Source organism: Pseudophryne corroboree, chromosome 1, assembly GCF_028390025.1.
Source record: "Pseudophryne corroboree isolate aPseCor3 chromosome 1, aPseCor3.hap2, whole genome shotgun sequence".
NCBI classification, from domain to species: domain Eukaryota; kingdom Metazoa; phylum Chordata; class Amphibia; order Anura; family Myobatrachidae; genus Pseudophryne; species Pseudophryne corroboree.
In genome coordinates, this window is record NC_086444.1 from 547672236 (window position 1) to 547689178 (window position 16943).

At 45.3% G+C, this 16943-nt stretch overlaps 1 protein-coding gene across 2 annotated transcripts in view; it reads left to right on the forward strand.

Annotated features, from left to right (window-relative positions):
* The first annotated feature begins 293 nt into the window (after positions 1-293).
* The window catches only part of MOB3B (MOB kinase activator 3B), a 206954-nt gene continuing 190304 nt past the window's right edge, over positions 294-16943 (forward strand). For both annotated transcript variants that reach the window (XM_063914093.1, XM_063914094.1), the window contains exon 1: positions 294-509. The gene's annotated coding sequence lies outside the window, so the exon portion shown is untranslated. The remainder of the gene's footprint in view (positions 510-16943) is intronic.

Here is a 16943-nt window from a genome sequence, read left to right on the forward strand (position 1 = left end):
CATTTTAATGTTGTTTCACTTTCACTTTAACATAAATATAGATTATTCTTTCATAAATACATTATTCTACTCAACTACTGTAAATTATCGTATAACCTAAACTCCAATTTGCTGTATACAAAGTGTACTTGTACTTTGTACTCTGCCATGAATGAGTTAATCGATAAAGGATATGAATCAGCCCCTGTCACAGAGCTCTGGCAGTGGTGAGCACGTTACACGAGGTGCCTGAGCCTGTTGTGATCCCATCATCACCAGAGGGCGTGGAATGCCAGCAGTCACCAGCAGGGGGAGCAGCGCTGTACGTTATGTGAATGGAACACCCAGTGGCATGATGGCATTATTCAGGCTGCTGCTGCTGCTGCTGATTACTGGCTGCATCATCTGCTGCCGGGGTTATTATGTACGGCTCGCATCACGGGGCTCCTCAGTGAACTTTCCACTCAGCACTTTTATTTTGGATTTGTGGAATCGTCACGGGAAACTGGCGTGAGATCCGTGGACAGGAGGTAATAGAGAGTGGGCAGCACCGCATATGCCAGTGTGATTGCCCAGGAAAGTTCATTGCGAGTCTCTGCCTGCTGCTGCTGCTGCGGTGTAATAGACGGAGCACGACCTTGCCTGTCATTAGCCTCGCTGTTTACTTTGCTGGCTGTGTTGCAATCACACCATACAGTATGTATTGTACAGTCTTTGGCTGTGAGTGCTGGAGAGTTTAGACAAACTCTTGTAGACATTAACAAAGTGCCCAATACTCGTAAGTGTATGAGGGATTATACAGTGATGGGCAACAGATTGCCATGTGGCTGCATTTGGCCCTCACTTGTGGCCCCTACACCTTTCCTATTATGTTAGTATTTTTGTTTATTATAGTTTTTAAAGACTGCTTAAATTGCCTGCCTATATGTTATACACAAAGGTGTCTCTTTTATTGATTACATGTGTTTGATTTGTAATTAAATTACCATTTGATTGTAATTAATGTAGTTACTTTTATTTAACTTGCTACTGAGGACAAAAATACTGTGAGGACCTTCTGAAGATTAGCGGGCCGTCCTATGTAGCCCCCAAAGCATAAGAGGATGCCTATCACTGTACTATACATGTGTGACCTTTATTTTTAATGTTTCACATTTCCTGGTAAAACTCAATGTGTAACTTAATGTCAGGGAAAAGCACACGTGAGATAAGCCCAGAAGTAGGGACTCCATAATATCCATGTGTGTGGGACATCCAGGTGTCAGACACAGTGCTAAGGGCTGCAGCCTGCTGATAATAGCAGTGTGGAGCTGTTGCCAGTCTCCAGATGGGCTGTGAAGTGAAAGGGTCACTACTAAGGCACTGTGCAGAGGACATCTGGAGGGTGGAGGGCTGTGTCTGCAGGGAGGACAGGCGGCTAATGTGCTTAGCAGTGCTGACTACAGTGTTACTTGGGATGAAGAGTCCAAGAAACGTATTATTATTATTACATACTGTATAAAAGTTGTCTGCATTGTCTGTTCTGTCATGGGACTATGACGTGTCAGGGAGATACCAGAACCCAAGTCATGAAAAGGTCGCTCAGAAAAGTTCTGCAGTTATGTAATATTTGATTGCATTTATGTTAACTATACAATATTTGTATAAACAAGAGCCTAACCTCCTCTCTCCCAGATAATTCACTATAATAGCAGCTAAAATAACCTGCAAATTAAACCTGTTTGAGTTGAATTTTTTCACAGAGCAGAGAAATTCACTCAGAGGCCGCAACCACCCTTCCAGGTGTGCCCTCCTCCACCGTAGTACAAAGGTGGGTCTGTGACCTCTGCTGTTAGCTGCTGCTGCTGCCCATCCCCAAATTGTTCTGCTCTCTACCAAAGGGGTATGTTTCACAACTTTTACATAGTGCTATAAAAATCCCAGAGTTACTGAAAGCAGGAGACATTATTAGGAGGGTATGCGGTTAACATCCCGACTGTTGGAATCCCGGCGGTCAGGATACAGACGCCGGAATCCCGACACCCGGGGAAATGCAGACCGAATACCGACAGAAGCCCAGCATTCAGCCTTGGGTGGTGGTCCACGGCAACACCCGAGGGGGAATATAATAGTTTTGTCGCAACCGAGCCCGATGCGTGGCTGCCAGGATTCGGCCTGTCGAGATCCCGGCGTTGGCCTCCTGACCACTAGGATCCCCACCACCGGGATCCCATACCAATCCCATTAGAAGTAATACAGGTACACTGGTTAATTCACTAGGCACAAAGGGGAAGATGTATTAACCTGGAGAAGGCATAAGGAAGTGATGAATTAGTGATAAATGTAAGGTGATAAATGCACCAGCCAATCAGCTCCAATATGTAAATTAACAGTTAGGATCTGATTGGCTGGTGCGTGTATCACCTTGCATATCACTGGTTTATCACTTCCTTATGCTATCTCCAGGCTTAATACATCTGCCCCAAAGTGTCTTATGCAGTATTCTCATAAATACTGATATAGCCAACAAAATCACTGTCTTCGCTTTGTGTAGGTAACAGGTACACTTAAACCCAGATTTATCAAGCCTTGGAGAGTGATAAATTGCACAGTGATAAAGTACCAACCAATCAGCTCTTAACTGTCATTTTTCAAACACAGCCTGTAACATGGCTGAACAGGAGCTGATTGGCTGGTACTTTATCACGATGCAATTTATCACTCTCCAAGGCTTGATAAATCTGGGCTTTAATCAGGACCAGTGCTAGGGTGTTTTGCGCCCCCCTGGAAACTATAAATTTGCGCCCCTCCATACTTTACAAGGGACAGCCTTCATAATGCACTCTGTAGCAGTGACGCTTATACACATAATGGTCCCTGTAGCAGTGACGCTTATACACATAATGGTCCCTGTAGTAGTGACGCTTACACACGTAACGCCCCCTGTAGAAGTGACGCTTGCACACGTAATGCCCCCTGCAACAGTGACTCTTACACACGTAACGCACCATGTAGAAGTGACGCTTGCACACGTAATGCCCCCTGCAGCAGTGACGCTTATGCTAGACTCCCCTTGTAGTAGTGACACTGATACCTGTAATGCCCCCTGTGCCAGTGATGCTTACACACGTAACGCCCCGTGGGGGTAATTCCAAGTTGATCGCAGCAGGAAATTTTTTAGCAGTTGGGCAAAACCATGTGCACTGCAGGGGGGGGGGGGGGGGGGGCAGATATAACATTTGCAGAGAGAGTTAGATTTGGGTGGGTTATATTGTTTCTGTGCAGGGTAAATACTGGCTGCTTTAATTTTACACTTCAATTTAGATTGCAAATTGATCACACCACACCCAAATCTAACTCTCTCTGCACATGTTATATCTGCCCTTCCTGCAGTGTTCATGGTTTTGCCCAACTGCTAACAAAATTCCTGCTGTACCAGTGACACTTACACACGTAACACCCCCTTTACCAGTGACGCTTACACATGTAAGGCACACCATAGCAGTGACGCTTACACATGTAACACTCCCTGTAGCAGTGACGCTTGCACGCGTAACACCCCCTGTAGCTATTATGCTTACACACGTAATGCCCCCTGTAGCAGTGACGCTTACACACGTAACGCCCATGTAGCAGTGACACTTACACATGTAACGCCCCCATGTTCCAGTGACGATTACACACGTAAATCCCCCTGTACCAGTGACGCTTACGCATGTAACAGCCCCTGTACTAGTGATGCTTACACATGTAACGCCCCCCTGTACCAGTGACGCTTACGCATGTAACAGCCCCTGTACCAGTGACGCTTACACATGTAACGCACACCATAGCAGTGACTCTTACACATGTAACGCCCCCTGTAGCAGTTACGCTTACACACGTAATGCCCCTTGTAGCAGTGACACTTACACACGTAACGCAGCCTGGTGCCGTGTAACTCCGACCCTTATTCCTGTGTAACTCCACCACCTTTTGGGTCCCGCACGGCCACCGCGCAGTCACAGGGAAGGGGAGGTGAGAGGAGGCTTCATGCTGCCGCACCGCTGCCTGTCAGAGTGTGATAGGTGCAGCAGCAGGGACATCATCTCAGCACAGGGATGCTGTTTTATTTGTAGTAGTGTTGAGCAGTTTAGTGCGGTACTCTTACAGCTTACTTTTACAGTAAATATGACCCTGCCACTTCTGTACGGCTTGTCATAGACATTTCCTGAGTTAGGACCTTATTCTGTAAGGATTGTAAATGCTGCTAAACAGCAGAATTTACAATCCTTTTGCTCACATGCTGGGTGTCGCCCATTGCAGGGCAAGGCCGTCCAGCATACAAACTCCCGCTCAGCGATGTGATCACGCTGAAATTGCGATTGAACTGCAATTTCAGCGTGATCGCTAAAATTGTGGATGACACCTGCCGGTGCAGCCTGGCTGCAACGGCAGGAGGCCCGCCACCATTTTTCTCATTGCAGCAGCTGCATGTGATGATACGCAGCCGCCCCGATAACGCCCACGCCATGCCCCCCATTCGTGCTGCCACGCCTCCGTTTCACAAACGTCGTCATTTTAATACAACAGATTGTCAACCAGACTTTGTGCCCCCTGTGTCACTCCAGCCTCCTGCCCCTATGTCACTCCTGCCTCCTGCTCCGTGTCTTTCCAGCTATATGCCCCTTGTGTCACTGAAGCCTGGTGCCCCTTGTGTTGCCTCCTGCTTCTTGTGTCAACTCCAGATCTATTCATCTTTCGAGTTACCTGCCCCCTGTGTCACCTCCTGCCACATGTCCCCTCCATCTTCCTGTGTCTCTCCAGGCTCCTGCTCCGTGTCTCCTCCAGCCACCTCTGTCATCTCCAGCCTCCTGCTCCCTTTTTCACCTCCAGCCTCCTTCCTGCTCCCTGTGTCACCCCCTGCCCCATGTCACTTGAGCTTCCTGCCTCCTGTCTTTCCAGAATCCTGCTCTTGGTCTTTACAGCCTTTTCCAGGTTCTGAGTAGGCAGGTGGTACGAGTAGGCAGGTGGTACGGCGTACCTGCCCAACTTCTTAACGTTGCGCCGTACTCGAGCACATCCGCATACTTGCACTGCTGACTGGGGCCAAATTATTATATATCAGGGGGTTGCTCTGATAAATAACAAATCATTTTGCATTGTTTAGCTTTGATTTACTATACTTGGTGGCAGTGCAACTCCAAAAAGAATCTTGCCTGGTGAAGCACTTTCCTTATTGTGAAGTCTTTCAGCGAAATACATCACTTCCTAGATGCTGCCAGTGTGGGAATGGAAGAACCCTTTCCAGTGATGTGTTAACCACAGACTACAATGGTTGATGCCACTTAAAGCTAATCTTTTCAGGGCTAGGTAAATAGGGCCAGACCACAGAACCCATTGTAAACAAAAGATCTGCATTGTTGCATTGCCTTAGGCCACTTCACTGATATTTCCTGCATTTGCTCAGCTGTTTATAGGATTTCCTCAGTGTTCCCTTTGGTAAATGCTGGTACCACTTTACAAGCACTAAAACAGGGCTTTTTCTACCTATTAATATGTGCAATTCTATATTTCAAAAGTAAGATTGTTTAATACACATCACAAAGTGGGTGTGGTATGGAAGGTCGACAGTGTCTAGGTCGACCACTATTGGTTGACAGTAACTAGGTCGACAGGGTCTCTAGGTCGACAGGGTCTAGGTCGACAGGTCAAAAGGTCGACATACGTTTTTTATGTTTTTTTGGTGTTGTTTTCTTCATAGAGTGACCGGGAACCCCAATTAGTGCACCGTGTTCGCTCGCCATGCTTCGCTCGGCACAGATTACCGTTTCATTCATAGTCCACATAGATCGTTAAGTATGAAAAGGTTCAAAAAAAGAAAAAAATTGTGAAAAACTCATGTCGACCTAGAGACCCTGTCGACCTAGAACATGTCGACCTAGAAACCCTGTCGACCTAGTTACTGTCGACCAATATGGTCGACCTAGTGTCGACCTAGAGACCGGATCTCCAGAAAGTATGAGGTACAGTATTCTCACTGTGCCAGTGTTCCAGTGTGTATTGTATTGGGCAGAATAAGTTGATTTAGCGACTGGTAATTTAATCTCTTATATAAAACACTGTAATTTTACTGATGTTTTCCAGGCAAGGGACTTTTCCACTATTTGGAGCACCATACTTTAAACATAGCACTAAGTAAAATGTAAAACTTCCTGTAATGTTTCACCACTATGATACTCCTCTCCTCACTACGGTGTACAGCAGTTCTCCTTACAGTGCCTGAGGGCTACAGGTATACAGGTTGAGTATCCCATATCCAAATATTCCGAAATACAGTATATTCCGAAATTATTATTATTATTATTACCAGTTATTTATATAGCGCGCACATATTCTGCAGCGCTTTACAGAGAATATTTGCCCATTCACATCAGTCCCTGCTACAGTGGATCTTACAATCTATATTCCCTACCACATGTACACACAGACACATTCAATCTAGGGTTAATTTTTTTGTTGGGAGCCAATTAACCTGCCAGTATAGTTTTGGGATATACGGAATTTGTTGAGTGAGAGTGAGATAGTGAATCCTTTGTTTTCTGATAGCTCAATGTACACAAACTTTGTTTAATACACAAAGTTATTAAAAATATTGTATTAAATGACCTTCAGACTGTGTATATAAGGTGTATATGAAACATAAATGAATTGTGTGAATGTACACACACTTTGTTTAATGCACAAAGTTATTAAAAATACTGGCTAAAATTACCTTCAGGCTGTGTGTATAAGGTGTATATGAAACATACCGTATTTGCCCGCGTATAAGACGACTGGGCGTATAAGACGACCCCCAACATTTCCACTCAAAATATAGAGTTTGTTATATACTCGCCGTATAAGACTACCCCCTCTTCCGCACACCTTCCACACACCAAATAAAACGTAAAAGAACAAAGAAGTTTAAAACTTGCATCATATTTCTTTCTTTTTGCTGGTGCCATGATAGGGTTGATAGGGGTTTGACGGCTGTACATTTTCTATGCTGTATTGTACTGTACAATGGTGCAGTACTGTGGTTGGCTGTTGGCTGTATACAAAGCCTCATTGGATTGGTCCCTGCTCCCTGTCTGCCCTCCCTGTCTCCCTGTCACTAGCAGCAGTCTATTAATACCAAGTGACATACTGTATATTATGACCGCATGTGCAAGGGGCGGGTCGGAGCGCCGCTGCTTCCCGCCGAGCAGAACTGGCCGGTCACGCCGAAAAGGCTGGCACCCCTGTATCGCTTCTGATGCTCGCCGCAGCCACGCTGATGACCCGCCGCGGCCGCAGTGCATCGGGAGGCCACTATGGCACCCGGCGTATGAAGTGCACCCGGCGTATAAGACGACCCCCCCACTTGGAGGCATGTTTTGCAGGGCAAAAAAGTCGTCTTATACGCCGGCAAATACGGGGTAAATGTATTCTTTGCTTAAACTTGTGTCCCATCGCCATGATATCTCATTATGGTATACAATTATTCCAGATTACGGAAAAATCCGATATTCTAAATACTTCCGGTCCCAAGCATTTTGGATAAGGGATACTCAACCTGTATTATAATTAAAATGTTTAATGATGGCAAATTCTTCTCTTCCTCTACAGGGGGTAATCCAATTGTGCTTGTGCGCCTGATTATCCATCTGAATTGAAGTGGCAATATTCAATTCTTTCAGCTTTTCGTGCTTGTCACACCCAAATGCACTGTGTTTAGCTGCGTTTAGCTGTGTAAGCTCTTGGGCACGACAAAGAAAATACCATGAAAATGAATGATTATTGATATTACACAGACTGTTGTATGACCTTGCCATGTTTTATGTTTACATTAAAATGTGTGAGAACCATGAACTATGGGCCTGATGTGTACGCCCATTTTCTGAGCATGCGCAGTGCGAATTAACGCAAATGCTCAACTCTGCAATTGCCCCTATGTATCTTCAGCAATATGGCTGTGTTTCTGCAAGTGCAAGTATTTGTCAGTAGTTCTTATGTTGTGCAAAGACTGATGCTGGACAGAGCAAAAGCAAATATTGTATTGTTGGCTTATACAATGCACCTATTGTCTGTGTCGGTAACTGGGTCACCACTGGGCGACTCCAATAGGTCCAGGCCTGGGCAATTAGTACCGCTCCAGCCCGCCCCCCCCCCCCCCCCCCCCCCCCACATACACACACTCACTTGGCGCCCTTAGGCTCACTTTTATGTGCACCGAATAGCTATTTAAATGTGAACTCTTGGCAATGTACAGTAACTTTAGATACTCAGCCCTGCTGGCACAGAAAAGAACCAGTCTCTACTGTATATAAAACTGTGCAGAATCTGATAAAATAGCGCTATTAATGGTTTTCTGACCTAAGCTGCTTTCTTTCTCTAGGAAGTGGCAGTGGGATTAGGTACTCCATGAACCCATAGGGCTTGTTTCAGTTTAAACTAGTTGGAAGGTCATTATGGTTTAAAATGACATTAGAACTGGCTAGCATTATAGAGACCAGTCCCTTTATTCGACTACTTACCTTAGTTATAATATAACTGTAAAGCTGGCCGGTCAGATTCAGCTGCCAAACACTTTCATCATTACCAATTTGAATATATATGACATATATAGAAGTACAGTATGGCCAAATCTAAACAATCTCAGACCATATGTCTGTATCTAAAGGTGTATACACACGGTGAAATTCGGGCTAACCCCGATGCGCTAGGGACTAGGTCGGTATTGCAAGCATAGATTTTGGCTAAGTGTCAATTTTTACTATCTTTATACTTGCCTGCACAAGTCTACCTAGGCTTGCGATGCCGACCGCTCGGGACTGCGCATTGGCATCGCATCGGGATTGCAAGGTGACTTTCACCTTGCGATCTACACTAACTTTCCTTACGATTTTGACTATATAGTCAAAATCGTAAGAAAAAATCTCACCGTGTGTACACACCAATACACTGATAAATTAGCTGTGCCAGTGAGTGACCACATACACAGTGAAGTGCAGTCATTGTCTTACTGCATCTACCATCCAGTCTGTATGACATCTACAGTATAATTAAGATTACAGTAGCTGTATTTTGTACACATAGTGACAGCAATTTCCAGCCAATTACCTGTAAACCGGCCGAAACAAAGAGACACTACATATTATGGTAGGTATCATTTCCAAACTGCGGTCATGATTCTGAGTCAGGTGTGTCTGCGGCGCTCTTCTGTACAGTCACGGCAGCCAACACACTTTCTCATGCTACCTATACCTTATCGTCTTTGCTGGTTGTCCACCCCTCTTCATGCAGAAGGTTGTGCTACCCACTGTATTTCAGTCTGCAACCTTAGACGTCATTATACTTATCATGCTGGATGCCTACACGCCCACGACACGGCTATGATATTCTGATGAGACGTATCTGTTTCACACAATAACCGCCAAGCTGCCATCCTAATGCCCATTCCACACATCAACAGTTCAGTCAATGAACAGATCAACAAGTCCATACTTTTAATCTCCTGTGCCTATACATGGTATGATGCATTTGCAGCCTGCAATTGCTGTCAATGGCACATGCACAAATATCCGAGAGATCCGTCCGCATTTGGATTTGTGTCCGACTAAGAATCAGGCCCTACAGTACATTTCCACACTGCATACAGAATATTATATATCATATAGTTAACATCCTGTTACCATTTTATGTACAGATCTATGAAATAATTGTGTACGGCTGTCCTTCCTTCACTGTGCGTGCACAGTGGAATCCTGAACGCACACCCCAATGGCTCCAACTGCGAGTGCAGAACCGGGGGGTGGGGGTGGGGGTGGGTTGCCACAGATTGAGGTGACCCATGTCCATTAAGCTAGTATTTCATATTACATAACTCCACCAGTGTACGTTCGAAAGGGGTGGTATTCAGTATGCCGGCTGTTGGGATCCCGGCGCTCAGCATACCGACAACTATTCTCCCTCTTGGGGATCCACGACCCCCCTGGAGGGAGAATAAATAGCGTTCCCCCAGTGCCCAGCTGCCGGCATGCCAGCGGTCGGGATCCCGGCCGCCGGCATGACATACTACACCTGTTCAAAAGAACAACAACAAAAAAACATCTGAATGATTACTGTGTATTTTACCCAAATGAGTATTGGAGTCAAATTCTCAAAGTCAACATTTTGGATACTTTTAACATTAACCTGTCTGCTCACTTGGATGAGTAGTGTGATTTGTAGAATAGTTGTCTCTTCATCTGACACTACCGGCATGAGGGGTCCTATCATGAATATCCTAGCAGTAAACATTCACTGATCTGCAGCTGTTGGTGTAACATATCTATCTTTTGTCTGTGGCATCATGCTAGGTCCTTTTCATGACTGTAATTCTTAAGGGACTGATACATTAGTCAGGGTTTTTGTTATGACACTGCCATTGTGCTGAGGGTTGCAGACAATACTAATGATGTTAGGAATTCCAAGCCACATCTGTCTCCTTGTCTGGTGTGACCAGTGTGTAAGGCAATACTTGTCTAGAAGTGATCACAAATGTTGTAGGACAGCATCATGTATGATGTTGCACAGTTTATTAAAGGAAATCATTTATTATACAATAAAGCATTTCTTTACTAAAGCACATAAGTTATATCATTTTTTCTTCTTCTTTACTCTCTGGCACCTTTCTATGGGGCCTATTTATCATTAATATTTGTGGGATATTCCCTAATGTTTTGGACATTGTATGTTTAATATTTGCAAATATTGAATATCCCTCGCATGTACAGTATGAAGGGGTGAACGCAAAAATCGTCCAGGGTTCCTCTATTTCCAACAGCATCCCCAAACCCTATAGGTGTCTACATGGGCCACGAAGCTGCCAGATGGTGTTACCCTATAGTATCTTATCGGCTACTAATACGTAGATTTTTTTCTACAGTCGGCATCCACGCATGAGTAGGAAACATTGTGATTATGTTATGCTATAGCACTGCTTTCAGCTCTTCGCCAGGACAGGCTCTTATTGTGGCCAGTCTCCTGGCAAGTTGCTTTTAGTACATCTGGGTGAAAATTATTTTCACATTGGGAATGTGGGAGAAAAATATTTAGCTCCACATTAAAATACGGACTGTGGGCGTGGCCTGGCTGCTGTGGAGAGAGGACATGTTTCTGAGGAGCTCCTGTGTTTCCGTCTCCTGATTTGTGGTTACCGGTTCTCCCTGACGCTTACCAGCTTCCCCCCTGCTGTGGGCGAGCGCAGAGTGTCAGTGCGCTGGGTCCGTAACGGCGGGAAGCGGTCACGTGAGCTCCCGCGGCTTGCGACCTGTTCTCACCCCAGGAGCCGGGGACTAAATTTGGAGACCTGCCCTAGCCGGACTTCCGGAGGTGCGGTATACGCGGTGCGATACCTCCGGCCGGCACCTGCAAGCGCCCCTTGTCTCCTGGAATATCCCTGAGGGCCCCCTGTGTCCGCGGCACCTGCTACTCACCGCCCCGGCTTGTGTGCAGCTTGGATAGTGCGGGAGGGAGCTCTGCCTGGAGCGGTGCTGAGGGCTGACAGTGGCCATCTTGGAATTGGGAGCTGCTGTTGCTGGTGTGTTTTCTTTGCAGGAGATCCGGTCTTAGGCAGGTCCAGGACTGGTACTTCTTCCCTGCTGCTACTCACCTTTAACAATTATTGATCCCACACTCCCTGCTGTGGCTATAACACCCTCCTGGCTATTGGATACAATTTGGCTGTGTACGTAGCCTGCTGGCTGAAATTGTCCTTGCTCCTCTTCCATCTGCTTTTTCTACTCGGAACCCTGCTGGGAGCCCTATCTGTGATTATGTTTGGATAGGAGTTTGATGCATTTTACCCTCTCCATACCTCCACCCGGTAATACCATGTATATATAACAGCTCTCCACTAGAATCAGCATGCTAGCGTGCCCTCTGGGACTCTGACACACTAACATTATTTCTCACATTATGTCTGTCTGCCTATTGCGTACTGTCTCGCTATGCCTCCTAAGAAACTTAAAGGCACACTCCCGCCACCGGTGACCTTCCCTACCCAAAAATGGCTCGTGCCTCTGCATCACCAGCAGGGAGCCACAATCCAAGGAGTGGATCCGGCTCTACAAAGGATGGCGTAGGTCACTCTTTATCTGCCCCTGGAGTGGACCCTAAGGTCCTAGCGGCCTTTAAATCAGAGCTCACTCAGGACCTTCTGCAGCTATCTGTGAAGTTAAAGTGGAGCTGACAGGCATAGGTGACCTCACGGATCATCTTGAACGTAAACTAGAGGAGCTAGTGACCTCCCACAATGATCTTATCTCTGCACATGATCTTCAGCAAGCCGAGATGGAGGCGTTTAGAGATAAAATGGACAACATGGAGGATAGAGCCAAAAATAATAATATTAAAATTCGTGGGATTCTGGACTCGGTGGCCAATTCAGAACTGCTGGAGTATGTACTGACCCTATTCCTCAAACTACTACCTCAAGTGGAAGACAGGGATCTACTTATTGACCGAATTTACCGGCTTCCTTGACCCCGGTCAGTATCTGCTTCACTTTCGCGGGCTACACTCCTCTGTGTTCACTTCTTTACTACCAAGGAGCAAATTCTGCAAGCTGCGAGATCTGCATCTGACTCGGATTCTCTTGGTGGTCTCCAGATATTTCCTGACTATTTCGCTTTGCCTTTCCAAACAACGATTTCTAGCCCCCATTACGGCAGCATTACGCTCTCAGGACATTAGATACAGATGGGGATTCCCGGTGAAACTGATAATTACTCATGAGAATTCTTCCTATGTGGTCTCCAGTCTGGACGCTGGAGTCAAGCTGCTCGCCGATTGGGATGTCTCTTGCCATCCTCCTATGCAAAGCATCCACCACCTCCAAATGAATGGTCAGCTTCTTGACTGATTGCTGTATTTTCTGCTTAATGTGGCTTATGATTACTCCTTTTATTCAGCTGTGGTCTTAGAATTTTCAGAGTTACGCTTCTGATATGTGAGTTATTGTTATGTTTATGTATGCATATGGGGGGTCATTCCGAGTTGATCGCTCGTTGCCGATTTTCGCAACGGAGCGATTAAGGCAAAAATGCGCATGGTACGCAGTGCGCATGCGCTAAGTATTTTAGCACAAAACTTAGTAGATTTACTCACGTCCGAACGAAGAATTTTAATTGTTGAAGTGATCGTAGTGTGATTGACAGGAAGTGGGTGTTTCTGGGCGGAAACTGGCCGTTTTCTGGGAGTGTGCGGAAAAACGCAGGCGTGTCAGGGAAAAACGCGGGAGTGTCTGGAGAAACGGGGGAGTGGCTGGCCAAACGCAGGGCGTGTTTGTGACGTCAAACCAGGAACGAAACGGCCTGAGCTGATCGCAATCTGTGAGTAGGTCTGGAGCTACTCAGAAACTGCTAAGAATTATTTATTCGCAATTCTGCTAATCTTTCGTTCGCTATTCTGCTAAGCTAAGATACACTACCAGAGGGCGGTGGCCTAGCGTGTGCAATGCTGCTAAAAGCAGCTAGCGAGCGAACAACTCAGAATGACCCCCATGGTTCCTTTGGGTGCTGTATATGTTATTTGTATGCTTGTAAGTTTTCTACACTAGGAATTATTTTGGTGTCTTATTTTTACAAGCTCTTTTGTTTAGCTGTACCCCGGGTGGTGTCGCTATTACCACTGCCCCACACTTCTTCTACTGCATTTCTTTCCCCTGCAGTAGTCATGCGGACCCGATACACTGGGCCCTTTTGTTTGTTTTTTTCATGTCCCCTCCGTTCGTTCCCTGAGTTTTTTGTGGGATGCCTGTTAGTTTCAGACGTTTATATTTTGAATGGTACGAGTATATTCACTGAATGTTAAAGGATTAAATTCTCCCAGCAAACGTAGGTTGGCCCTGTCTACTTTCCACAAACACAAGGCTGATGTCGTAGCCTTGCAAGAAACTCATTTTTCTTCATTGGGCCCCCCCGCTCTGAAAGATCAGAGATACCCAGTAGTTTTTTTTGCAAATGGCCCCTTCAGACGAAACGGAGTGGCCATACTTTTTAGGAGCTCTGTTTTTTTTAAATTACTGACCCAATCAGCTGACAAAAATGGCCTATATCTTATTCTAATTGATAAGCTGGAAGATAAGTCGGTCACTATTGTCTCTCTCTACGCCCCAAATTCAAACCAGGTTCCTTTTTTGAGAAAAGTTTGCTCTGCTACATTGAAGGTCCGTCATTGTGCCTTGATTGTTTTGGGTGATTTTAACTTAGTGGTGGACCTCAAATTTGATAGATTTACTCGGCCTTACTCGCAATCTTCTACATCACAGGTTGGTCCGTCTTAGCTTTTTGTAATTTATTAGCAGAGTATGACTTGTATGATCTATGGAGAATTCGGAATCCGTCCGGGAGAGATTATACATATTTCTCGCCGATTCATAATTCTTATTCTCGCATAGATATTATTCTCTGTGATAAATGGACTCTACAACATTCGGATCTAGTAGATATCTTGCCTATAACTTGGTCAGACCATGCTCCGCTCCTGTGGTCATGGAGTATATCCCATCAATATGCCCCTCCCAGGCCATGGCGCCTCTCCCCACATTTCTAGACAGGCCATTACTGATTGGTTACTAACTCTCCCTCAGATACGTCTGTCACCACCTTCTGGTGTGCCCTCAAGGCTGTAGTGCGGGGCTCTGCGATCCAGGCAGGCGCCAGACTTAACAGGCGATTCAACAGCAACAGGATCTAGAGACAGCTTAAGGAAGTAGAGGACAAAAATAAAAACCACCCCTCTAGATCCCTCCATAGGGCACTGGCCAACATTAGGGGTCAGCTCCAGAAATTTTTTCTGAGACGGACCCAATTCGCTTTAAATAGATTGAGGCAAACATTCTATTTGACCGGTAACAGACCGAGTAGGATGTTGGCCCACAAGCTTCGTACTCTTCAGGCCAGGAATAGGATCAAACATTTAATATCCCCACAAGGACATAAAGTAGCTAACCCGTCAGACATAGAAAACCAGTTCGCCACCTATTATACCAGCCTCTATAACTTAGCATCTGACCCCCTCACCTTTCAACCTAATTCTGATTCTATTCAATTATTTCTATCTGACCTTAACCTTCCTTCACTCAATGCGGATCAAATAGGTTTGGTAAATGCTCCATGGACCTCGCAAGAAGTTGAAACAGTTTTGAAATCACTCCCCCATGTTAAGGCCCTGGGACCTGATGGTTTTATTAATGAGTTTTATATTTCTTTTCGTGAACACCTTTCTCACACCTTAACATCAGTATATAATGCAGTGTCCGCCTGTAGCACTTTTCCGAGGGAAATGCTAGAAGCCCAAGTCATTATTTTGCCTAAACCGGGTAAGAACCCAGCGTATTGCCAAAATGATAGGCCTATTGCACTCCTGAATGGAGACTTTAAAATATTTGCTAAACTAATTGCTACACGCTTAAATGTTTTTCTGCCATCTCTGATCCATCCTGATCAGGTGGGGTTTGTGCCCGGTAGACAGTCCTCTGATAATACCCGCAGGGTGTTTGATTTAATTGACACTATTCCTCCTAACAATGGCTTTCTTCTGCTTTCTTTAGACGCGGAAAAGGCGTTTGATAGGCTATATTGGATGTATATGCGCTCGGTTTTAGAGAAATTTGGATTTAATGGCCAAATTCTATCTTCAGTTTTGGCTTTATATAGTTCCCCCTCCTCCCGTGTGTTTACCGTGTGTTTAGTAATGGATTTTTGTCAGAAGCTTTTCCTATTACGAACGGTACGCGTCAGGGCTGCCTTCTGTCTCCCTTGATATTTACCTTAGGTATAGAACCTCTGGCCGCAAGGATTCGGATGGCTAGGGAGTTTCCAGGAATAACGGTTGGCAATAGCACGCATAAGCTCTGTCTGTTTGCTGATGATGTTCTATTATTTGTCACAAACCCGATATCCTCTCTCCCTTGTTTGCATGATATATTGAAAAGATACAGTGAGGCTTCCTACTACAAGATGAACACGACAAAAACAGATGCTCTTCCAGTTAATATTCCAGCTCCGATTCTATCAACTCTCCAATCACAACACCCCTATAACTGGCGTTCCTCCTCTCTTCAGTATTTAGGTATCCGTATCCCACCCTCCACCCTTTCTGTATTTGAAGTTAATTTACCCCATTTACTTGATAGTTTATTGGCCCTTACTAACTCGTGGATATCTGATGATATCTCATGGTTAGGCCGTTTAGCGGCTTTCAAAATGACTTCTACCCAAATTCATGTACCGTATCTTTATCGCACTATCCCCTTTTTATTTCCTAAACACTATGTATATAAGTGTTGCACTATATTGTAACGCTATCTGTGGAAGTCTCACCCACCTAGATTAGGTCGGATGAGACTGATTCTTCCTCGACGGAATGGAGGACTGGCTATGCCTGACCTTGTTTTGTATCAGGAGGCTTGTGTGTTAGCCCAGCTTAAGTATTGGTTGGGAGGGCCCTCTGTTGCTACTTGGGTGTCCACTGAAAGAGCAGCGTCCCCCGATTTCCCATTGGAGGACCTCCTTAGACTGCCGCCGACCGTAAGACCATCACCATTGGCTCTTCTTACATCTGTAAAATTGTCTCTGCAGGTTTGGGACAAACTAATCAGCCGTTTACCTGGTCATTTATTTCCCTATTCTGATGTATCTTTGCGAGCCATAGCACAATTAATCCCTACTCTCAACCTTTCTGCTTGGTATGCTTGCAGTTTGTTTAGATTAGGCGATCTTTTAGATGGTCATGTTATGCTTCCGTTTGCCCTACTACAGTCACGTGATACTCTTCCCAGTAAGGAATTGTTCCATTATCTTCAGGTTCAACATTGGTACAAAAGTTTACCCAGGCCTTCTGGGCCCCTGGGCCCTGTGTCCCAAGCCATTTTAGCACGTTTGTTCTTGTATGAGTCGAGGAAACATATATCTTTTTGGTACAGAACCCTTTTTAAG